The sequence below is a fragment of the Mixophyes fleayi genome, chromosome 2 (assembly GCF_038048845.1).
Source record: "Mixophyes fleayi isolate aMixFle1 chromosome 2, aMixFle1.hap1, whole genome shotgun sequence".
Taxonomy (NCBI): Eukaryota; Metazoa; Chordata; class Amphibia; order Anura; family Limnodynastidae; genus Mixophyes; species Mixophyes fleayi.
In genome coordinates, this window is record NC_134403.1 from 367338822 (window position 1) to 367346175 (window position 7354).

The following is a 7354-nucleotide window of genomic DNA, read 5'->3' on the forward strand; positions in this document are numbered from 1 at the left end:
TCTAGTCATGAAATCTATAAATAGGATATTTCTCTTTTGGAAAATAACAGAGATTTAATAATAAATTCCATTAAATAGGATATGAATTTATGCACAGATTCATATGAAACATGATTATACTATATGGAGTCTTTGTGAAGATATTTTACCTCTCTATTTTAATTTTAAAACTGGTACCTATAGTTGACATATTTGCTGTAGTTAGTTCTCCTGACTACAAATATATAGAGACATCTCCTCAAATATGGATTATGAAAAGTATTGCTTTGAAGTACTTTCCCTACAAGAGATAACAGAAAGACCTGGGAGAGACCCTCAAGCATTGTTCTCTGAAGGCACAGTATCTGGACTGGCCATAAACCATAGATGACATGTTGTCTTAGCTTGTAGCTGGGACTCTATGTGACAGGACCCAGGCCTATGAGATTCAGCAGCCATTAACCCCTGGTTTACACACACACAGTGATTTGCTGCAAAGTGTGATGTATCAGTGTGTGTGTTGTGCTTAGTGAGTGTGATGGGTCAATTTGTGTAATACAGCCCTATCTCACTCAGGAAGTAACCAAAAGCCTTGTTCATCCTATCATCTCCCGCCTTAACTACTGCAACCTTCCAAGCTGGCTTTCCCCTCACCTGCCTTTCCCTATACAATCTGTCCTGAATGCAGCGGTGAGACGGATCTTCCTCTCCCGCCTCCTCATCTGGGACACTATGCTCCAAATCCCTACAATGGCTCCTCATTCCCTCTAAAATTCAATTCAAGCTGCTCACCCTCACCTATAAAGCACTGACTGGTGCCACTGCCCTCGTTTTGAGATACACCCCGTTTCCACTTCTACATTCTGCCTCTGACCTACAACCTCTCCTCTAATTACCACCTCTCAATCTCACCACCAAGACTCCTCCTTCGCTGCTCCCCACTTACGGAACTCCGTGCCCCATCCTACAAGACTTACTCCCAACCTCCAATCTCTCAAGTGCTCTCTCAAAGCCCACCTCTTCACTATAGTTTAACCTACCCCCTCCTAAACAATACCCTCTACTCACCACTTCTACTTGTGTTCCATTAACTCTAATACCCCCTTCCTCCAGACCAGGGGTTCTCAACTCTAATCCTCAAGGACCACCAACAGGTCATGTTTTCAGGATTTCTTTAATCATGCACAGAGGAGCTAATCTGTTTTGCCGGGTCAGTAATTATCCCACAGACAGAAATCCTGAATATATGACCTGTTGGTGGTCCTTGTGTGATGTGTTAGAGCACGACATGATTAGTGTTTGTGTGTGATGTGTGCGATATAGTTAGTGTGTGTAATGTCAGTGTGCACTAGTAGTCGCCCAGACAATGGTACATGGAAGCCCGATGGCAGCTCAGCTGCGCTCTAGCGTTAGAGTCTGAGCATGTCAGTATCTCCGGCGAGTGATCACCCTGACCTACTTACAGTTTTCCGCAAATCACTTACTCCAAATATCTGGCTGGGTGAGAGATTACATTTGGTAATAATTGCATTTATTTGTATTAAAATACAATGTTGTCCGCAATAAGACCAGGCAGCAGCTGTCCCACTTTCTGTCCACTAGGGGGAGCACACGTCTTATTTCCGCAGCACAGACTGGGTGGTGCAGCTGCTGCAAATCTTCTTTGTGGTCATAGGAGGAAAACTGGTGAAATGGAAAAGGTGGTGTTGCCCATAGAAACCAGTAAGATGTTTGTTTTCATTTTCCAAATTGCACTGGATAAATATGATGCTATGGGCAGCATTACCCTTTTCCTTTGCAACAGTTTTTATAAATTAACCAAATTATCATTTGTTATTCTCAGATACCAGCTGAGGCTGCACCATGCCTATATCTATTGTGACTATGCAGCTAGCTGCTAGCTTCATATGTAATCATACCCCTCCCCTCACAATGACCACTGCACCCCGAATATGGACCTGTGCATCATAAATGTTTGCACCACTAAACCCAACATAGACTCCCCAATCTGGTAAATAAATGGGTTATTGCAATCCAAATATAATCAATGCCCCCCATACTCAGATAAGTAAACCTCACAGTAAATAAATAGGTCGCTGCATCCAAGATCAGGACTGAAAAAGACGTATCCGATAATGCACGGGTGTCGATGTGTTTCTGCGATTCCCTGCGCTCACTGCCCGTCATTGTCTTCACCATTGCGCTTTCCTCACCCCTGAAGCCCACCACTCCGCCATCTTTCTACACCCACCCCACCATAAGAGCGCGCTAACCGGGGCGGTTTCGGTCCCAGACCTTATACTGCCTTTATTTCTACGCTCGGATCTCGGCTTCACACGACTGAGGGGCCCCTGAGAGCCACACTAAAGCTGAGCACGGCAGCGCCGATCACCCCACTTCCAGCCGGGGAGTAGCAACATGGCGGACGAGAAAAGAACGCAGCAGCTCGGGACGTGACGAGTTAAAGTGCTGAAGTTGGAGACCAGACATAGCAAGTGGCTCGTTGGTCTAGGGGTATGATTCTCGCTTCGGGTGCGAGAGGTCCCGGGTTCAAATCCCGGACGAGCCCAGTTTTTTTTTTTTTAGTCTCACATTTCAGTGTTTCCTCAGACAGAACGTTACAATGTATCAGAGAAAAGACGATTGATCTCCAATTACACAGAACGCAGCCTCTGAAATCCTCTGTACTGCAGACACACTGTAACCCTCCGATAATGCAATTAACTCCTTCCATTTCTCATCATGCAACAGCCATCGGGCAAATGATCATGGACAAGGATGTTTGTATGTTTCTTAAATGCAACACAAAGATGATTTTCTTGGGACATATTCAGTGTTTTAAATGAATTACATCGCACTTATTGCTTTATAAGCACATCCTATTTGCACATAGCAAAATTAAAAGAGAAAATAGAGCTTCGAATACAGCTAATAAATAACTCATTGAAAAATCAAGACCGACTATAAAAATAGGGCTCGTCCGGGATTTGAACCCGGGACCTCTCGCACCCTAAGCGAGAATCATACCCCTAGACCAACGAGCCAGTGCGTTGTACTGTAAATGTTTATTCTAAAATGAAATTCTAAATTCTATCATTTACTACCATAAATATTATAGTACAACGACAAGCCTATTTTATCACTTTTTTTGATAGGTTATTTTTAATTTTTATTTCATTATTGCTAATTGTTATTTCTTTGCTGGACAAATATAGGCCTTTCCCTGGATCTATAAGAAGTTTATTCTTATGTCACCTGGGTCAAATTAAAAACTAATTTAATTTTATAAAGAAATTATTTAATGCAGATGGGTCCTGAATTCTGAATTAAATAAACAGTCAGATTTCCAGATATAAGAAATCCCTTTTGAGACTGGTGTAGTAGACTCGATTTCTACATGTCTATGTAAGACATTACTGTGGATGCCTTAGAAAGTAATGCAGAATTCACCTCTTACCGCAGACATAATCGCGGACAAGCCGGAGAGTTATAGCAGATTATTAAGGGTTACTATTCCCTGGTTCCTTTATTAATGTCTTCCTCTTTTTATATAAGAAAATACCAATCAGTGTTGGTAAACACTGTTATATATTTTATTGGACTCTTTTTGGATTAATAAATAAAGTTTACATTAAAAAAATGTGAATTTGAAAAAAGTTTTAACCTAAGCACTATTTCAAGCTTATGTTATAACTGTAAATCTCGCTTGCTTAAACACTGTCGATTGTATGACTGGATATGTAAAGAGAAAATTATTTTGCTTTCCTTGTACCACAGGTCCCAACAGTCCCAATTTTTGAGAAACAATCCTTTTTTTGCAAGGTTGTCTAGTTACCAATTTTGTCTCGATTTTTATGGCCCTGGAATTCCACAAGCTATGTTGTGCTGGTTTCCTAAAAACCAAAAATAATGGAGACGATTTAATTAATTAAATTTTTAACATAAATGTATTCATTTAAATGCTCCAAACCTTACTCAATGAACATAGAGCTCAAATATAGAATGAGAATGTCTTTGAGTTGGAGTTTTGGCTCTGCAGACATATTTTACAATGGCTATAGTCGAGCATAATTCCACCCACAATCCCTTTTCTGCCAGTATTTATTCCTGCATGTGAATATACCGTTCTCTATCAGCCCAGCGATTCCTTTCCATTGTTGTCCTCTGGAAGACCATGGGAAGCAATGAACAGGTTAATACCTGCTGTGCTCTGGGACAGCCAGGAAGTTACTGACATAAAACACATTTGTTAGCCGGTTTTCCTGTCTGTTTGTTTCCTGTTCACTACTTGGAAAGATCAGGAATTCCCTGTAAATGGGGTTCATAGTCTTCCCTATGGTGTAACCCCCGTTGTTACAGGATTAATAGCAATATGATCTCAAAACTATTTTACAGAATTGTTATTAATATTTGTGCTGAACGGGCTTCATAGGTTTTGTGCTAGGGGCCCTGGTTATACAGCATCATAACACAGAATACAGTGATATATAAAAGTACATTGACCCCTCTCTCCGCTGCGATGGCCTCTGGCTGGGAAAGCTGGTACTTGTAGTACCACAACAGCAACAGGATGCCTCCCTCTGCAGTAAGACATGACCAATCACCATATTCACTGATCAGCCGCAACATTAAAACCAGCTGCCTAATATTGTGTAGGTCGCCCTCGTGGCGCAAAAACAGCTCTGACCCGACGAGACATGGACTCCACAAGACCTCTGAAGGTGTCCTGTGGTATCTGGGACCAAGACGTTAGCAGCAGATCCTTTAAGTCCTGCAGGTTGTGAGGTGGGGCCTCCATGGCTTGGACATGTTTTCCCAGCACATCCCACAGATGCTCGATCGGATTGAGATCTGGGGAATTTGGAGGCCAAGTCAACACCTTGAACTCTTTTTCATGTTCCTCAAACCATTCCTGAACAATTTAGTTAGTATTGCAGGGTGCATTATCCTGCTGAAAGAGGCCACTGCCATCAGGGAATACCGCTGCCATGAAGGGGTGTCCTTGGTCTGCAACAACGTAAAGGTAGGTGGTACGTGTCAAAGTAACATCCACATGAATGCCAGGACCCAAGGAGTCCCAGCAGACCATTGCCCAGAGCATCACACTGCCTTCACCAGCCTTCTTCCCATAGTGCACCCTGGTGCCATCTCTTCCCCAGGTAAAGGAAGCACATACACCTGGCTGTCCACATGATGCAAAAGAAAATGTGATTCATCAGACCAGGCCACCTTCTTCCATTGCTCTGTGGTCCAGTTCTGGAGATCATGTGCCCATTGTAGGCACTTCCGGCGGTGGACATGGGTCAGCATGGGCACTCTCACAGGTCTCCGGCTACGCAGTAAGCTGCGATGCGTTGTGTGTTCTGACATCTTTCCAACATTAACTTTTTCAGCAATTTGTGCTACTGTAGCTCTTTCGTGGGATTGGACCAGACGGGCTCCCATCGTGCATCAATGAGCTTTGGGCGCCCATGACCTTGTCAAAGGTTGTCCTTCCTTGGACCACTTTTGATAGGTACTAACCACTGCTTACCTGGAACACCCCACAAGACCTGCTGCTTTGGAGATGCTCTGACCCAGTCCTCCAGCCATTACAATTTAACCGCCGTAAATTCGCTCAGATCCTTACACTTGCCCGTTGTTCCTGCTTCCAACACATCAACTATAAGATCTGGCTGTTCACCTGCTGCCTAATATCTCCCACCCCTTGCCAGATGCCATTGTAACGAGATAATCAATGTTATTCACTTCACCTGTCATTGGTTTTAATGTTGTGACTGTTCAGTGTATGTGGCTAGTCCCGGCTTGATCACCTTTCACAGTTATGTATTTGGAAACTGTTATTTGTTTGTGATTCCTCTTAGAAGAAAAATAAAATTAAATAAATAAAAAGTGCTTGTGCTTACTAGCTGTAATTGTTAAACAGTGCAGCCTTCAGTAACATTAGGATGGACGTTTTGGGCAGTGTGGTTGCATGCAGGGCCGGATTAAAGGAATGGAGGTCCCTGGGCTAAGGGGGCCTCCATTCCCCGTGAGGCCCCCCCCTGTGAGCCGGGGGCGCCCCCGCACAGAACAATAATGCTGCTGAGCACTGTCAAGGGCCCCCTGGTTGCCCAAGGCCCCTGGGCTGTAGCCCAGTAAGACTTCGGGTTAATCCGGCCCTGATTGCATGTAAAGGTTTATACAAAGTTTCTATATTTAACAATTTGGGGGTAGCTTTATCAAACCCTCTAAAAAGAAAAAGTGGAGGTAGGAACCAATCAGATTATAGCTAGCAATTTCCTGAATGTGTTAGGTGTATAACAGCTAGAATCTGATTGGTTGCTATGGGCCACAACTCCACTTTTTCCTTTTTAAAAGGCTTGATAAATCCACCCCACTAATATGAACACCAAGATAACACGAAGCCTTATTTATAGCTCTGTTATATGCAAAATGTTGTATTTTTTTATTTTTGCGATAAGGAATATTTTTTAAAATTAGATTCATTAGATGCTGACTTTCTCATGTCATTAGAATCTTGTGTTCAAGAGTTATAGAATTTTTCAGTATAATTGGCCACTGGGGGGCGCTGTCCTGTTGCGTCCTAGGTATGATATCAGTGACACAGGAATCTAAGACTATCAGATAAAAAGAAAGGCAGGGCGAGGGGGGAAGGGGAGAACTTTAATACAAATATAAACATATTAACTTATTAAATAGTGTTTAGCCGTGGACAGGAGAAGTATAAAAGGTATTGGATCCAGCAGCTGGACAGAGCTGCCCCTGCTTCCCACAATCACACCCATTCATTCCCAGCGGATAATACTGACATGAAAGGCTTCGGTGTTCAAAGATGACACTGACATTTTGGCATCTGTCAGTTTTCGGACACTGAGAGCCCCCAGTGACTGAACCTGGGACTGACCTAGCAGCACAAAGCCCCCACTGTGAGGATACAGCTGGCACTGTTATACCCAGCTGTCACTTGCTCATTAAGTCGTGAGCGGCCTGCACCTAATGTCTATAGCAGGCACAAAGTGTGCCAAAAACACAACACAAAGAGGATGTTGTCGGAATCATGAAAAGACAGAGGCTTTATATAACAAATAAAATCATGCACAAAAATAAAAACAAGCTAGAAATGTAGTGATTAATCAGAATAAATTGCTGGCTGAATGATATGCGAGTCTGTCTGCTGCTGTGGATGGTGATGGTGGAGAGATTATAGGAATACGCTCAAAGAGGGAGATTCAATTCAGCACCATGTGTCTCCGAAACATCCACAGAAACACCTTGTGCCGATGTTATGGCAGGAATCTCTGCTCGTGTTTCCTCGCACCCCAAAGAGGTGTACAGAAAAATGAGGAAAGATTCCTATCGTAATGGCTGGGGA

The 7354-nt window shown here is 43.1% G+C and overlaps 2 non-coding genes across 2 annotated transcripts; one reads left to right on the top strand and one right to left on the bottom strand.

Moving 5' to 3' along the window:
* The first annotated feature begins 2476 nt into the window (after positions 1 to 2476).
* On the top strand, positions 2477 to 2548 carry TRNAP-CGG (transfer RNA proline (anticodon CGG)). Its single transcript has one exon. It is a non-coding gene; the product is annotated as a tRNA-Pro (tRNA).
* A 403-nt stretch (positions 2549 to 2951) lies between these two features.
* TRNAP-AGG (transfer RNA proline (anticodon AGG)) lies at positions 2952 to 3023 on the bottom strand. The gene has a single exon. It is a non-coding gene; the product is annotated as a tRNA-Pro (tRNA).
* Positions 3024 to 7354: the final 4331 nt, after the last annotated feature.